This window comes from Cricetulus griseus (assembly GCF_003668045.3).
Source record: "Cricetulus griseus strain 17A/GY chromosome 1 unlocalized genomic scaffold, alternate assembly CriGri-PICRH-1.0 chr1_1, whole genome shotgun sequence".
Classification (NCBI taxonomy): domain Eukaryota; kingdom Metazoa; phylum Chordata; class Mammalia; order Rodentia; family Cricetidae; genus Cricetulus; species Cricetulus griseus.
In genome coordinates, this window is record NW_023276807.1 from 54,229,941 (window position 1) to 54,248,241 (window position 18,301).

The following is an 18,301-nucleotide window of genomic DNA, read 5'->3' on the forward strand; positions in this document are numbered from 1 at the left end:
GCACTTCTCTCCCCAGAACTATCAGTTGCCTTTAGCTCCTCAGCTTGAGAAAGAGTCTCAGGTCCAAAAGTTATTGTCCCCCCATAAATCCACCCAAGTTTTGGACCTTGTAGTCTTTTTTTGATAGGTCTTGAGCCTTGGGGGTGAAGATGGGGAGTAATGTAGATGTCCAACTTAGTTGTATACTCTACAATCACTTATCTGTCTGTACTCTGACCACTTCTGAGTATTAGCTATGGCTCAGTGCAGAAAGAAGCTTCTCTACTGGAAGTGAGGATGGACTAACTTGTGATTATAAAAATAGTTAAGTAGAGGGCCCTTTGATACCATGTCCATTTAGCAAAATTTAATAGTAAATGTGCCTCTCAAAGCCTATGACCATTGGTTCTTGACCAGGTTTACAGGAGGGATCCTGTGGAGCAGGTCTCAAATCCATTCTTAAAATGATTAGGCATGCCCATAACAATCATACCACTATTGCATCAGTGTCAGGACAGGCAAGATATTACAGTGGTACTTAGGATTCACAATTGATTGGGGCTTTTTTTTCTTTTCTTACCAAGTGGAATTTTATGCCACCATGAAAGTTAACCAATAGAAAGGAAGCTTCCATGTCAGTATCAACTTGATGCGTCCATGTTTTGTGATGTTCATGTGTATGTAGTGTCTTCAGCAGTAAGGTTTTAACTTGCTGATCAATGGCAAAAAACCTACATTGCTTTGGGGTCTCTGGGATACCCTTGAACAGCAACTGCTGTTGTGATTTTTCCATTACCTTCAGCTTTTGGGAGAAAGATAATCCTGTCATGTATGGTAGAAGAGTATAGAGGGAGGAGTAATTAACACTCAGTATACGTTACAAAGCATTATTGAGACTCACTATCTTATAAACTTCCTAAGATATGTTAGTTATTCAATATGGCATAGATTTCAATCTTTTATACATCTGAAGTATTTTCAAGGTGAAAAAGCTTATAATGAATATCTACTGAGAATTTATTAATGATATTCACTAATATGGTGAGAAAGAGAATGAATATTTAGTTACCTGGCTTCATTAGTCATTAGCCAATATGTCTTGCAATATTTTTTCTGTTTTTGACCCTTAAATGTGACAAGAATCACTTGTTCTGCTTCACAGCCCTGCTTCTGAACTATATCTCTGACTTGAGTTTTGGTAAGATTCTTTCATTATATATCTTATTATGAAATGTTGCCTTGTAAAGTCAAATGGCACTAAGCATCCAGTCATTGTTTTTATCTCCACATTAATAAAGCATGTAAATATTCCTTATACACTTTATACAAATGTAATTGAGGAGGGGATGTTATTAATCAACATTTTACTAGCCATAGCCTACTCACAGAGACTGAATAACTGATACCCATGACAAACCTCAAGGTGCATGAGGCATATTTAGGCCAGAATTTTCTTGTATGCGATGACTGGCAGTGCAGAAATATGATATTTGACAGAAGGACCTCAGACATTCTGAGGCCATGTTGATGTTTCAGTGAGTTGAGAGAGCAGAATTTGTGTTTAAAAGTGAAATTACCTGGTGCAGAATATTTGAAAGAAGGTAGCTGCACAGGTTCAGAGAGTCTGTAGGCAAGTTCACTAGTGGCTGGACTGTTCATAAGTAGTGATCTTATAACAATTGTTTTAAAATAATTGTCTACGAAATAGAGAAGTAACATATAATACCATAAGTAGCTATGAACCTAGAGCTAGTACTAATGTGACCTAGACAGTGAAAAGATACAAGTATAAGCATCAGAATAGTCATAGGAAGGGAACAAGAAAAATCTCTTAGACTAATGACTATGACCTAGGCCTAAGGATGTAAATGAAGTGATCCATCTCAGGCAAAATCATAAAATAATAGAACTCCCAAACCTTGGATGCAAGAGGTGAGAACCCAAAATCTCTCAAGAATATCACTCACAGTATCCACATAGAGCCAAAACTATGCATGAAGAAACCTGAATGGCATAATAAATAATTTTTATACCAATAAAATCAACACATTTGAAAGTGTTAGATGAGCCAAGTGATGAAATTAGTAGCCACATGGAAAGTTGCTGTCATAAAGATTTTTGAGGGCATAAATGAAAACATTGTCATCATAATACATATAGTTTGAGAATTTCAGCAGTGATATAGGAAGCATAATAAAATGAATTCTCTATCTGAAATGGTAAGTGAAAACAAACATTCAGGAATGATCTTAAAAGCCTGCGGCGTCCACCCTTGACCAGCAAGAAAGACGCCACACCGAGGAATCTTCTTCAAACACAGTTTAATCGGGAACCTCTTTGCTTTGTACAATGTATAATGGAGGCGGCGGCCCCGGGCCGAGGGAGACGGGGCTTGATATAGTCTACATCTACCAATCACCTAACCCTACGTGGCGCGCCAGGATAGGTTGTCTCCAAGCAGAATTAAGAGGATACATGACCTTTGCCTTATTTGGAGTTGTTTACCACAGAGAGCGCTCGCCGTCGGGCTGGCGGAAGGCGGAAACCGGCGCCATCTTTTGGGTGCGGTTTTCTGCAGCTCCCTACAGTTCCCCCTTTTTGTTTTAATATTATAGGAGTAGCAGTATCTATCTGTTGTCAGATTTCAGTCATCTCTGTCTTAGGTTCAACCCCAGTGTCCCTATCTTACCCGTCAAAGAGTCACTGTGTCGCCCTCACAGGCTCATGTCTTAGGTTGAAGGGAACACATGTATGCTTATTCGCTCAGCATGAGGGTAGGTGCCCGTCATTGAGCATGACTGATTCAGATACGCATTACTCACTCAGCAAGGGCGAGACAGACATCTATTTGTCTGTCAGCATGGATAACCATGCTTGAGGGGACTGTCCTGCTTCCACAGCAGCAAAGGCCTGTACCAACATAGCAGCTTGGGATTTTTGCGACTTCCTGATCCTGCATAGGCACCACAAGCAAACAAAAATGGCTAACAGCATCATGGAAAACATAACCCCTATTCCAGCCCATTCCTTAACTAAACTAAAGGCTCGCTTAAGGGTAGTTAAGAGGGTATTAACAGTGGGCAGGCTCAGGCGTGTAGCATTCACGGCAATAATCTGTTGTGTCAGGGTGTCTGTCAGGTTCTCGAACTGTTGACTCCAATTTCCCTGAAGGTAGGCACTCAGCTGCCAACTCAGGTTGCTGTTCTCCGTGAAATTATTGGCCATCCTGGAGGTGATACACAAAGAAGAAAAGGAATGAATGCATCCTATGGAAGTTAAGGTTACTAAATCATCCACCTGTTCCTGCAACAGGTCCACTCTTTGGTTCACAGTTAGAATGCCAGCTTTTAAGTGGCCATCAATAGATCTCAAGGTAGTTAATGTTGTAGCTGTTTTTTCCACAATATCATTGACTGTCTCAGCTGATTGGACCTGAGCAGCCATGGCAACGGCGGCAGTCGTAGCCGCTGCTGCAGAAAGGGTAATGGCAGTAACCAATGCTGCAGTTATGCCAAAATCCCGTTTGGTTCTGATGATTTCCGTAATGGGAAACGTTCCTGTATCCACTTTGACTGGAATAGGAACATACATAGGAATCCTCATCACTACTGCTGTATTAGCAGAACCATTCCAACATTGGCTAGCAATGCAGGAGACATCAGTCGAATTGCACGAGATCACTTCTTTGGTAGCATCAGTAGCATTAGAGAGCAGAAAGAAAAAAGGAGCTTTTAAGCATACTGGGCTAGCTGGAACAGTGAGATTATTCAAAGCTTTATGTATTGATAGATTCTTAAGAGAAGGTCCCTTCTCATCCCTTGTACCAGAAACATTAAGAAGTCTTATGCAGAGATTCTGGAGAACTGCAAAAGGTTCAAGAGAAGTAAATGCTCCACGCTCGTTGGAGAGTACCCATTGAAACCATGGCCAGGTATTTTTACTGCCTGTTCTTTGGGAACCTCCCTGAGTTAGGTTATACTGGTACTTGCCAAGAGGGGGAGTAAATTCAAAACCTGGAGCTATTTGCTTAAGTTTGTGATCCGGACTCTGACAAGGCGTCCAATGAGGTGGATAGCCTCGATTGGGTGCACAATAAGGCAAGACTTGTCGAGCAGTGGAGTTCTCTTGACTAAAGCGTGAATTTGAGGGTCGGAGCCCCTCCATCAGCATCAGAAATGTAGTGATATTTACATCTTTGGTTCCATTTGTACCAGTGCCAGAGCCAGAACTAGCGCCTGTACTAAACTGAGACAGGGCTTCAGTGAGCATAGCACTCGAGATCTGGTTATTAGTAAGAGGATCAAGCCAATTGCCAATAGAACCATTCTTCAACCAAATGCATGGGTTAGAATTATTAATAAGGGAGAAGCATAATGCTCCATTGAGAGAAATATTAGTGGCTGAATACTGGGCAGTGTCAGGATCTAAATTGACACAAGGCAAACCCAATTCACAACTAGTAGAAAAGAAAACAGGCAAAACTTTAGATGTGCTATGAACAGGCAAAGGAATTGGCCACGCTTTCGCTATGGCCCACAGGATTTGTTCTCTGGCCTGGATCAGCCACGGTGTTGTCAAGATCAGCAGCAGGATCAATATCGGAGGCTTCATCTTGTTTGTTGCACCTCCTCGTTAGTCTCTCTGGAATCCACACCGGGTCTTGCTGATCCTGAGGGAAAACACAAACAGAACCTCTCGCCCATGCTAATACCGGGTCCGGTCCATGCCATAGACCCGTAAGGATATCTTTCCATTTTACATAGCCCTTCTGAGCAGGTGCCCGAGTCTGGTGCCTATCGGCAGCAGAAAGGCCTTGAGAATCCAAATTTAAAAAATTCAGAGTAAAGAGAGCCAAAGATAGTTGTTCCTTTGGTGTTCTACCATGGCCTATTCCCCCTTTTTGTTTTAATAAACATTCTTTCAATGTGCGATGGGCTCTTTCAACTATTCCTTGTCCTTGGGGATTATAAGGCAGGCCATGGTTTAATTGGACTTCCATCTGTTTACAGAAGGAGGTAAAAGATTGAGCTGTATAAGCAGGACCATTGTCAGTCTTTAATTGCTGAGGTTTTCCCCAGGCAGCCCACGCCTCAAGGCAATGTCCAATGACATTGCGAGCCTTTTCCCCACTCATAGGGGTGGCATGGATGATGCCTGAACAGGTATCCACAGACACATGGATATATTTAAGAGTTCCAAATCCTGAAAAATGAGTTACGTCCATTTGCCAGATCTTCAAGGGCAATAACCCTCTGGGATTGACCCCCAGGCTAGGGGGGTGCAAGAAGGTTATACACTGTTGACAATTCAATACTATCTGTCTAGCTTCTGCTCGAGATAGCTGAAACCTTTGCTGTAAAGTTTTTGCAGATACATGAAATTGTTTGTGAAAGTGCTGTGCTCGTTCCATAGAGGAAGCGAAAAATACATATTCCCCTCTAGTACAGAGATCTACGATCTCATTGCCTTTTGATAGAGGTCCAGGCAAGTTGGTATGAGCTCTAATATGTTGTATAAAAAATTTCTGATCGCGATGCCAGATCAACTTTTGCAACTCCTGTAAGAGTTTGCAAACTGTACTATTAGGTTTAATAGGTCCTGCAACCTCCAGGGCCTTAACAGCATTCACAACATATGCCGAATCAGAAATCAGATTAAAGGAGAACGGGCAATTTCTAAACACTTCAAGAACAATTTTACATTCAATAATCTGGGGGGAGCCAGGCTGATATTGAAATTGCACTGGATCCTGATGCTCTATCATGTAGGCTCCACAGCCCGTCTTGGATCCATCAGTGAAAATATTTGCGGCTCCAGCAATAGGAGCTGCTGCAGTCATTTTAGGAAAAATGACTGGATGTTCTTTAAAAAATGACATTAGAGGGTGTTTTGGATAATGATTATCTATTTCTCCTGAAAATCCACATTGAAGAATTGCCCAATCATCCACAGTTCCACAAAGTATCTTAACTTGTTGAGCAGTATAAGGGATTATGATCTTAATTGGTAGTTTCCCAAAATATTGAATACATTGCTGTATCCCATTTTGAGCCAAGTCAGCAACCGCTGCAGGATAGTATTCAATAGTTTTTCCTGGGGAGGATTTAGAATAAATCCATAGTAACGGACCATCTTGCCACAGCAAAGCTGTAGGCTGGGAGAATGTTGGAAGCACACACAAAAGAATATCCATATTTTCTATTAGCCGTTTAAGGCTGGCATTTTGTAATTCTGTCTCCACTTTCTTTAAAGCTTCTCTGGCTTCAGCAGTTAACTGCCTAGGTGAATCTAATGCTGAATCACCATTGAGAATATTATACAATGGCTTCAACTCATAATTTGGTAATTTTAAATAACATCTTATCCAATTTATATCTCCCAACAACTTTTGAAAATCATTAAGAGTTTTTAAATTATCTTTTCTAATCTCTATCTTTTGTGGAATAATTGTATGAGGGAGAATCTTAGCCCCTAGATAGTTAACAACAGTGTCCTTTTGTACCTTTTCTGAGGCTATGACTAAATTATGCATCTCAAGCAATTTTACCAATTTTGTATATGCCTTATTAAGCGTTTTATCATCTTTGGCAGCCAATAAAATATCATCCATATAATGAACACATCTAATCTTTGGAAAGTCCACTCTCAAAGGAGCAATTGCTTCTGCTACAAACAACTGACACATAGTAGGACTATTGGCCATCCCCTGTGGCAACACTATCCATTCATACCTTAAATCAGGTTGTTCATGATTACAAGAGGGCAGCGTAAACGCAAAACGCCCTGAATCCTTGGCACACAAAGGTATGGAAAAGAAGCAATCTTTAATATCTATAGAGATGATAGGCCATGATGCAGGTAAAGAAGTTAAAAGTGGAAGACCACGTTGTACAGGGCCCATAATTTGCATCTGTTGATTAATAGCTCTAAGATCGTGAAGCAGTCTCCATTTACCAGATTTTTTCTTAATGACAAAAATAGGAGTATTCCATGGAGATACAGAGGCTTTTATATGCCCCAGATCCAGCTGCTCCTGCACTAGAGTCTTAGCAGCTTCCAGTTTTTCAGAGGAAAGTGGCCACTGAGGAACCCATACCGGCTCCTCTGTTTTCCAGGTAATAGGAATACCTCCCTCAGTGGCCCCTAGGAAAAACCCAGACCTAGATTCTTTGGTCTCGGTTGTGGAATAATAGGACTGGTACGACCCTGCAGATGTTTCCCGAGGCCTCGGCCTGGGACGTATCCCATTCGTTTCATGATACCTTGAGATGTTTCTGAGTATTCATTTGTGAGTTTAAAACCCATATCCTTTAACAAATCTCTTCCCCATAATGAAATTGGTAAGTCTAACACATAAGGTTGCATGGTCCCTGAATGCCCTTCCTGATCTTTCCAAGGCAATTGTCTAGCACTCATATCAGGAGCCTTAGCATAGCCTAAACCTTGTAAACTTTGAGAAGAAACCTGTATAGGCCAGCCAGAGGGCCAATCTTTAGTGGCTATGATGCTCTTATCAGCTCCAGAATCTAGTAAGCCTAAGATTTTCTTACCATTCACTATTAACTCAAGGGTTGGACGTTGATCAAGATCTAAAGCTAGGAAAGTTAAGTTTGATCCAGTGGAACCAAAGTTTCCCTCTCCTCTCTCTCTGGCTTGTGCTGGAAACTTGTCATGCAAGCTTGGCAAAAGCAGTAACTGTGCTATCCTGTCTCCAGGAGAAATGGCTGTAATCCCTCTAGGAGATTCTACCATGATCTTTACTACACCCATGTAATCAGGATCTATAACTCCAGGATGTACTCGTAAACCTTTCAATGCTGCAGATGATCTTCCTATAAGCAAACCTACTGTGCCAGGCTCAAGGGGTCCCTTAAAATCGGTGTCAACAAGCTGGACCCCCATTCTGGGAGTTAATACGAGTCTGGTGGTGGAGCGTAAGTCCAGCCCCGCGGAGCCTGTAGTGGCTCTCCTCGGTCCCTCGGATGACGAAGAGAGGGCCAGGTTTCGGGACTCTGCTCCTGGTTCTGATCCTCCATGGCCCCATATATTTGTGGGCCCTGGGGTCGTGGGCCCCGTCGTCCGTTTTTTGAACGGGCTCCTCCATACCCCTGAACAAGAGGCTGTCCACTGATGTCTTTTACTGATCTACAATCCTTAGCCCAATGATTTCCTTTTCTACATCTAGGACATAAGCCAGGTTGCTTAGGGCGCGGAGCAAAGTTATTGACTTTAGTGTTTCCTCCCTCGGGGCATTGCTTTTTCAAATGCCCTTGCTTGCCGCATTTAAAGCAAGCTCCTGAACCTCCACCTTTCTTAGTTAATTGCATCACAGCAGCTGCTAGTCCAGCATTAGTCAGCGGACCCCCTAACTCCCTACAGACTTTCATCCAGACTTCAAGGCCTTTACCCTTATATGGAGTTATTGCAGCTCTGCACTCTTTTGTACACTGTTCATAAATCAGCTGTTTGATCAAAGGCATAGCAGCATCTGGATCCCCAAACACTCTTCCTGCAGCTTCTACCATTCTTGCCACAAAGTCTGAAAAGGGTTCCATAGGACCCTGTAATATCTTTGTAAGATTTCCACTGACCTCACCTTTGTTAGGCAGAGACCTCCAAGCCCTAATGGCTATTTGATTAATCTGATCATACACTTGAGGAGGATATCCTGTTTGTTGCTGTGCAAAACGTCCTTGACCAAGAAGCATGTCCACATCCCAATATTGATCACCAGCTGCACGATTAATCGCACCTTGATCATTGGCAAACTCAATTTGAAAAGCTCTCCAATCCAAATATTGTCCTGGTGATAAGCAAGCTCTTACCAAATTTGTCCAATCACTGGGTGTCATACAGTAGCGACCGAGCGCCTCTACCTGAGCAATTGTAAAAGCTGCCGTCACCCCATAGGTGCGTACCGATTCTGCCAGAGCTTTGACTATTTTAAAGTCAATTGGTTCATGATATCTCTGTTGGTTACCGTCTGTAAAAACTGGATAAGCCAGTGGTCGAGTAACCCGAAACTCAGTGCGAACCGTACGCCACACTTCCGGACAGAAGGTGGAGCAACCAGGACCTCCTACTTCCTCTTTCGAGCAGTAGGGGGGAGGAGCGATAGGGCGGTGCCCTTGTTTTACAGTCGCCATTTTAGGACGCTGTTTTTCTGATACTTTTAATGAATGTTTTTCCATGAGCTCAATAATCTCTTCCTCCTCTTCCTCCATGATGTCCTCATCCTCACATATATCCTCCTCTGATTCTGAATCCTCTCCTGGTTCTTTTAATTCCTTCCTCAACCTTCCTAGAGAAGGATAGACTCGCTTCTTATCCCTTTTCTGTTTCTCCTTTGTTCTCTCACTTTCTGACTGTTCTGACCTTTCTTCTTGGAGCATTTCAAGGGCAGCCTGTCCATTTGCTATAGCTTTCTTATTTCCCCCTTTGTCCTCTAGACAGCTGCGCACCAGGCGCCAAACCGGGCGAACACTCGGCTTCAACGCTCCTTGCTCCCAGGCAAAATCCAGGTCTTTCCCTAATTTATCCCAACTATCCACAGTGAGATTGCCCGAGGCTGCAAACCAGGGTGCAATGGTGTCGCATTCACTCAGGAACCTCTGTAATGTGGCTTTAGTTAACCTTAAATTGTTAGAATGAAGTAGCTCTTGAAGAGCCAGAAAAATTGGATGTGATTGTGACGATCCCATTGTGCTTTTGTCTTAGTTAGCGCGCTCCGAAGGTGTGCAAGTCGGATAACACCACCAGAAAACAAAAGCCCACACTGCGATATTAAAAAGCAACCAAATCACCACTATAATAGCGGGGTCCATTAACTTACTTTCACTCTGCAAATTAAAGCAGAAGCGAGGTTTTTTACTTTCGGTTCGCTTTTGTCGCGAACAATGTTGCTCCTTTCCGGAGACTTTACTGCCTCTTCCCCGAGGGCTTTGGTACTCTTTTACTGAGACCTATCTCCTCTTTCCTGAGGACCTTGGTGCTCCTTTACCGGAGACCTATCTCCGCATTCACCGCGGACTTTACAGTTCCACTTACCTTGGGAACTTACCGGCGCCGCCCCGACTGTGAGAAGTTCTGAATTCCCCGTACGGGCCACCACTTGCGGCGTCCACCCTTGACCAGCAAGAAAGACGCCACACCGAGGAATCTTCTTCAAACACAGTTTAATCGGGAACCTCTTTGCTTTGTACAATGTATAATGGAGGCGGCGGCCCCGGGCCGAGGGAGACGGGGCCTGATATAGTCTACATCTACCAATCACCTAACCCTACGTGGCGCGCCAGGATAGGTTGTCTCCAAGCAGAATTAAGAGGATACATGACCTTTGCCTTATTTGGAGTTGTTTACCACAGAGAGCGCTTGCCGTCGGGCTGGCGGAAGGCGGAAACCGGCGCCATCTTTTGGGTGCGGTTTTCTGCAGCTCCCTACAAAAGCCTGTGCATGGAAAGAAGCCACATCCTACATTGAACATAAGGCTGATACAATGATTAGAATTGGAACAATGAGGAGAGGTTGGGATGTTTCAGGTCCAGAACAAAATTGCAAGTGATTTGGGGTGATGTTGGCCCCTTTCATAGTCGTTGTTTTCCTCTGTGTGTTACCTAACAACCTGTGAGCAGTCAGTAAATCATTTGGAATGTATGAACAGACCCTTAGCTTCCATCAATGCAAAGACTCAAAATAACATCAGATAACATGTGACAAGCTGTAGAGCGAAGTCCCCTCCTTTTCTGCAGACCACATATCTGATGTGCCCTGCAGTGTTTTTAAAGAGCGTGCTGCTTTCTAACGTTTCTCTGCTCTGTGATTATAAAGCATAATGAAATGTTACTTAGCTGAAATATGGGATGTGGCCAACCTGAATTTTGATCTTAGGCTTTTGTCACTCATGCTTAGCTTCACCACCTTCAGGGTGAGAACACTGTGCTTTTCAGCTATTATTGTAAATAGGAAGTTTAAAGGCTGATAAACAGTTTCATAGTACTAATCTACTCTGACATTTGTAAAACACCATAGACTATACAAAGGAGTCACCATATCTTTAGTACAAATGAAATAGAGACATGTAACATGCTGTCTCCAGAGAATACCAGATGAATATAAAAATTAATGAAGTATTGCAAAATACTTATGTAGATCAAAGTATTTAGAAAGAGTACTAGCATCATAGCCAGAGGAAGGTATTTAGAAAAATCACAGGACATTCTGTGCTGAATATGAAGTAATGACCATTATAATGAGGAAATTCAGAAACTAATCTGAAGGAAAGGGGAGGTGGAGATACTGGAAGGAGTGAAGGGAACTTCAGTTGGCATGTAATGTGTGAGAGAAGAATAAATAAACCATAAAGAGTTTAAAACAGTTTGGAAAATAATGGTAAGGACAACTCAATAAGATAAGAAAATGGTAAACCATTCATGTGCTTCAAACTGTAAATGTAAAATAACACAAAAAGATATAAAAACAAATATAGAATGAAGCTAATACAATGGTTCAAGTAAAAGTCAAAACTTTCCTACTGTGGAAAAAAATCATAACTTGAATTTTATGATAGAAAAAAAGTTCTATATTAATGATCACCTAGGCAAAGTAAGGATTTCAATTTAACTCCAAATTTCTCCATTTCAATTCCAATGTACAAAAAATAGCAAATAATGCACAAATCAATGATATTAGGTATTATTAACAGAATACTTCATATAATTCAAATGCCCTATATTCAGAAAATAACTATTAATAAAAATTTCTAACATAGCTCCTCTTGCAAAGTTTTGTTAAGAATTATATGCATATTGTAAAAAAAGCATGACAGAAAAGAAAAGACACTCATGGAAGGTGGCAGATCATCAGGGCAGTAACCCTAAGAACTAGAATTGGCTGCAAGGGGACCCATGCTACTAAAAGAGGTTAGATAAAAGAAAATCCCTTATCAGTGGAGAAGAAGTAGTAAACAAGAAAATTTTGGAGAACAAAGAGCACCAAAACACATCCCTTAATGATCCATATGTTGTTACACACACACACACACACACACACACACACACACACACACACACACAGGACAGAAAGGGAGGAGGGAGAGGACTATTGGTACCACTGAATGCATTCACTGAAGATAATGAAAGAGGAAAGCCAAACAGCAGGAACTAATAAAATCCTTCTCTAGATCACCATGATGAAAATGCTGACAACTCACCCTAAACTGATTTCAGAATCCCCAGGGAAGGGAATTTGGGCCTGTGTATCTCCTGTTCCTTTCCCTTTTGTGCAGTAATTACAGCATTCATTTCATTTACTGAAACACCATGATCTGCAGCTCCCCATATGATAATTTGGTGTTGCCTTCATTCATCTTACATACATGAATGACATTTTTGTGAAGACTAGTTTTGTGCTATCTCCCACCCATCTGGCTGTTCAAATGCCGACTTTTATGTCTGCACACATAGGTTGGCATTTATCATTGACACTCTTTGCTATATAACTTATCTTGTCTCAGTATAGAGTGTGGGGATTCCTTGAGGTTGACTTCCATGTTCCCTGGCATGGTCCCTTACTATTTGAGAATCCCCAACCTTTGAGTATCATAAATTCTTTCTAAACATTTTTTTTTCTTACTTGGCCCAAGACTTGAGATCAGATAAAGGCCCTCTGTTCCCCTTGCAGAATGGTCATTCTGTAAATCTCATTACTGCCTTCTTCCTTCTGTGTTGATATTTAAAACATATATATATATATATATATATATATATATATATATATATATATATCTGATGAGCATGGGCATAAAAATAGTACTTTCTAACTCCAAAGTGTTCTTTCATCATATGATGTCCTCTCAATGCAACAATTTTCTTTGCCTCACCACCTAGTCTTTCACCAGTAGATTGAATCGCCCCATTGTTCACATGCTTTAGTAGAGTTGGCCAATGGCCAACAAGTTGCTGTTGTAAGAATATTCTCTTTGACTTGGGCTTTGCTTTTCTGCAGAATATATTAAGTATTCTTTCAGAGCTTTTATCTAAGTAGACTTAGTACAAGTTGTTGGTGTCTGCTGTAGTCCCACAATTTTTACTAGGATGCTCCAAATCTCACAGTCCAAATACTAAATAATTCTTCCCCTTAGACTGTGAGAAGTGTCCTGAAGAGTGAGGATCCCTCTTCAATTCTAAAATGTGATACACCTGTTTATGTTTCTAAATTCACCGATTTTTCTGTATAGATGATCAACTACCTTGTGCCAAAACTTGATATCTACCAACTTTCATCAACATTAGCATGGCCTGTTCAATATTCCAAGATTTCTTTAGCAGCCCTCTCATGTTAAGGTGCGGTTTGTTGATTCAGTATAATGCTGGCTATTATCAGCTATAATGCCTCCTTACTTCATGGGTACAACATGAAGTCCAATTGAAATAGCATTATTTCTGTACATTTGGGTCATCTCTATTTATCACATCTGTTGATTCTTCGGGCTTGTCCATAAACACACTTCCTTAGATGTTAATATGAAACTGAAGGCAAACTGAAACTATATTAAAGGAAACTAAAGATATCATGATGAAAGTGGGGGTAAGTGGGTAATGGACTATATGCACAATTTCAGTGCGCCCCTGAAGTATATAAAAAACCATTTCCAATCAATGTCTGTGGCATATAAACAGCTCTTTCCATGACTCCAGCATCCCATGTCCCAAGGAGTTCTAGAGGATATACTTAAGAGAGAATGAAGAATTCAAACTCTGCTAGGAGAAGGCTGCCCCACACAATAGTCAGAGTTCCATAGTTTTCTGAGCCACAGGAAAGAAGTAAGAAGTGCTGATAGCTACAGTTGGAATAGATGCTATTACCTGGGGAGTCAAGACTCTCCCAAACTCTTCAGTCAGTGAGCACAGACTTGGGCCTAGTCCAAGAAAGCAGCTGTGCTGTTGAAAGAGTAAGTGCATATTGTTGTGAGGCTCTTAATTGGTAACACCAAAACATTAATGCAGATGAGAGTCCCACTGTCATTAGACTACAAAATATTTAATGGCCAATGGACATGACCTTGCATGAGGAAGGGGAATTCAGCTACTTGGCATTTCTCTCACTATAGATCATAGTGGATTAATTAAAATTGTGTAAGGATAATAAGATGCCCAAGGTAAACATAAAACAACATGGAATTGCACTGAAGAGCATTAAAATCACTATAGCTGAAAGCGTGCTACACTCTAAACTGATAGGGCTGGAAAGCAGCCATCATGAGCAATCCAACTCTGCCCAGGTTCTAAATAGCCCTCTCTTGTGAAGGACTACAACTTCCCAACCTGATAGTTTTGTACTACATGAAATGGCTTCAGAATTAATTTTTCCTCTGCAGTGTTCACTCACAAAAGCAAGTCACCAAGGAGTCTGTTTTCCAGTATGAAGAACCCTTTATGGCTTTCATTTAGCTAGGAAGGAGTAAGTTGTAACAACCACATCACGCCCTTGAAGACCCCTTCACTCATGGGTTTATTTGTTTTATTATTTGTCCTCGTGGTATTTTATATAGGAAGGAGAGGTGTAACATCAATGTAGAAATTTGATGAATGTGAAAGGTTAAAACTTGTAACAGAATTGTACTTTATGGGTCTTCCAACCAAGTAACTGTGATTTAGCTCAAGAAAGCTGTAGTTAAATTCAAATATAATAATTGGTAAAGAGTGAAATTAATACCTGATGTACATTTTAATATAGGCTTTATGAGATAACAAGATTGCAATGAGACTTAGTCCATTTAGAGTAAGCTAGAAATTAAGTTCAAATGTGCAGCAATTTAAGTCAATTTCCTTGGAGAGAGTAAAAGTATAATGTTATGACTCACAGCATTTCGTTAGGGGATTTATATTTGGTTGGCTTCCTGTTACACAAGATATGTAATATAGTGTTTGTGTATTGATTTGCTTCTTATGTATGCATGGGAAGATGGGCAAACTAGCTAATATGGAAAATGAGCTATTTATTTTATCAAGTCTTAATTCAACAGAAGCTTAAATAATTAACCTTTCCAAGATCCATATATCAGGTATCAGTAGAAACTCACAATTTAGTAAGGCAATATAAAACTATTCACATGTTTATATGTGTAAGCTCTTTAAGACATGGGTTCATGTAGCCCAGGCTGTCCTCAAACTAACCTTGTAATGAAAGATGACACTGAATTTGTGCTCCACCTGCTTGCACTGTCAGACTACAGGGATTAAAAGTATGCAACACTATACCAAGTTCATTAGGTACTGGAAATTAAACCCAGGGTCTCATGTATGCTTCACAAAAAGAACTACATGCCTAGCCCCCTTCCTGTAATTTTTACATTATATCTGTTTTATGATAAACTCAAAGATAAAATTAAATGTTGAGTTTTGTATGTGATAATTAAAAACACATTTTTCAAAAACAAGTATGTAGTATGTCTCAGTGATGAACAAGTGTTTCTACTTATTATACTTAAAAATAATGACAAATCTTAGAATCCAGGACCTTCTAGGAGCTTTTACTCCTAGTATTATCCTCCCACAAGGGATATAGTTTTACAAAACCAGAGGAATCACTCATGAGTACTCTCAAATACTTCTGAGATGAATACCTCCTTATTCTTATGCTCAGTATTCTACTCACATTTCATAAACATAAACCTAGACTTTAACATGTGAAGAGAGTCAATGAGTCCCTGTAAGGTTACTGGACATATAATACACAAGTGGAAAGAGCAGTTAAATAAAGCATATGCACCTCAGAATATTTACAGTTTTTTGTCCCCACCCCCAGTAAATTTACTATTTCCATAGAAAATGCCTGAGATATTTTAATATTTTCATTCTGTAAAGCTTTCTGGAGTTAGTCTACCATTTAGAAGAATAATCAAGTAAAATCATAAGGACCGATTTTATTGCAACAGGAGAAAAGAGTAGAGAACAAGATGGAGCCAAGATTTAAGGGAGTGTAGACGGGCGGGGTGGATGCACAGAGAGGTGTGAAAGAAAAATACATGACCCACTAGATCAATGTAAGCAATGATTTTAAAGCTTTTAGGAGAAGATAATGCAATCATTCAAGAGGCATTTTCAATACTTGATACATAAGATCTTCAACTGACCTTGTGTTTCTGGTGATATGCATCAAAACAGATTTCCTTCACCAAAGAATCCAAAATAAAATAGCGTGTGCTATTTTCTATATCTCAGGGAAAAGATCATGTGAGAGAGAATTTCTTTGACCTCAGAGGAGACAGGAATCCCTATTTTCCCTCCTCTGGTCAATTTGACCATGCAGAGATGAAGCAGGGTTGGAGCTCTGCAATTTCTATTCCTGTGTTCTATATAAACACTTCTGGTTGGGGTTATCTATATAATGTATGTTCCTTATTCAAGCATTTGTACACCAGACTTAAATTTGTCAGCACCTTCTATGTATGAAGGACACAATTCCTACTTTTTGGACTACTCTAGATAGGAAAAGTATTCAAAGCAATGGCAAAAAAATGTATTGAAGAGTTACTTGTGACCAAATACAGCATATAATGTAAAAAGACCTGATAAACATCACAAGGTATGGCATGAATTGTAGAGTACAATGAGTTTGCTGATAAACAAGGATAAGTGGAGTAAAGCTTCGCTATGAGCAGTCTAATAGGAGGAGCTTACAACTGACATTTCACAGCTGTGTCCAAAACATCAGCTTGTGTAGGGAGTGAAGGTGGGTAAGATAGAAGAACTGATGAGATCCTTTGGGTCCTATAAGAACAATGAACAGAACAGATGGGAGCAAGGATATGGATGTACAAAAATACCTCATTCAACTTGGAAGTTTGGATCCCTGTTTCCTTTGATATCTTTAAAAAGTGAAAATAAACAATTACGGAAGCTACAGAGAAAGAGTATCTATTTGTGTGAAAGTGACAATCCTTTTTGGAAGACTGGCAGTCCTAAAACCTGGGCTCTTCTGTGGAACACATGGATCTGGATCTTTTCCAACCACCCTTCACAGATGTAGAGCTTGAGCAAGGCACTTACCATGTCTGTGCTTTCCAGTGCTTGTCTCTACAAAGAGGAAAGCCATAACACCCTTCCTTAAAAGTGACTATGTCATGAGTGAGTATTAAAGGGGGAAACAGGAAAGTGCTAAGAACCACTGCTGGTACATCTGAATGCCAGTGAGAATGAGACACATTGACAACAACTAACCTCTCCTCTTTCCCCACGATGTTAGATTGTTTATCCAGTGGCCATGGAATTTCAGGAGGCTCAGCTAAACAGAGGTGTAATGACAAATCTTTCCAGCAAGCTGCCAGAGCCCCGCTACCATGTGGGTGCCTGAATTAACACACAGAGTATTATATTAATTTCAATGCTATTGGCCAATGACTAGGATTTTTTATCTGCTATCTCTGTCTTAAGTATCAACCATAACTATTAATCTATATATTTTATAAAGATTTATCTGATTGAAGATGCAAGTGGCATGCATCCCCTCTTGTTGGGCTCACATGGTGGCTCCCAGAGAAGAGATGAGGAAAAAGAGGAAGAGCACAATTTCCTGCTTGTCCCTTCTTATATTCTGAGTGTATCTGCTATGTCACTTCCTACCTGGATCACAAGACTTTTCTTTACTACATTTCCCAGAATCCTCCTCGACTCCTAGTCCCACCTATCTTGCTCCCCTATTCACCAACAGTGCTTTATTCAACAACCAATAAGGTAAACATATACAGAAGAATGCCCCCCATCATCTCCTCTTTTCTGTCTAAATAAGAAGGGTTTTGACATTACATAGTAAAATATATAACAAAACAGTTTATCAAGTAAGAACTATAGTTATGATATTTAGTCCATTAACATTTAGCAAGATTTAAAGAAAATATTTTATCATCTTATCTTTGTGAGTCTAAAGTCTTATCTGTAACTTATTTTTCATAATAACCAAAGAAAACTATAACCATAACTATCTGTCTTCAACCCCATCACAGACCACAGAAGGATAATATATAAACTCTAGAACTGACAGAGACATCTCACTGCCTGGACAGTCACCTGAAGTTCCTCTGTAATGTTGGGGCATCCATCTTCAGCCTATAGACCACAGTGTGTCTGGCAGACTTCTCAGTGAAGCAGGAACCCTTCACGACTATTCATCTTGTTTTGTAAGTCCAGCAGTCACTTTCTTGTGGTTTCTGCATGTCCAGTTTATACAGCAACAAACAGTCCAGGCAAGAACAGTTTCTTGCCCAAATGGCTAATCTTGCCATGTTGAAAGTAAACTCCATAATTAGTTTCTTTGATGCTTATCT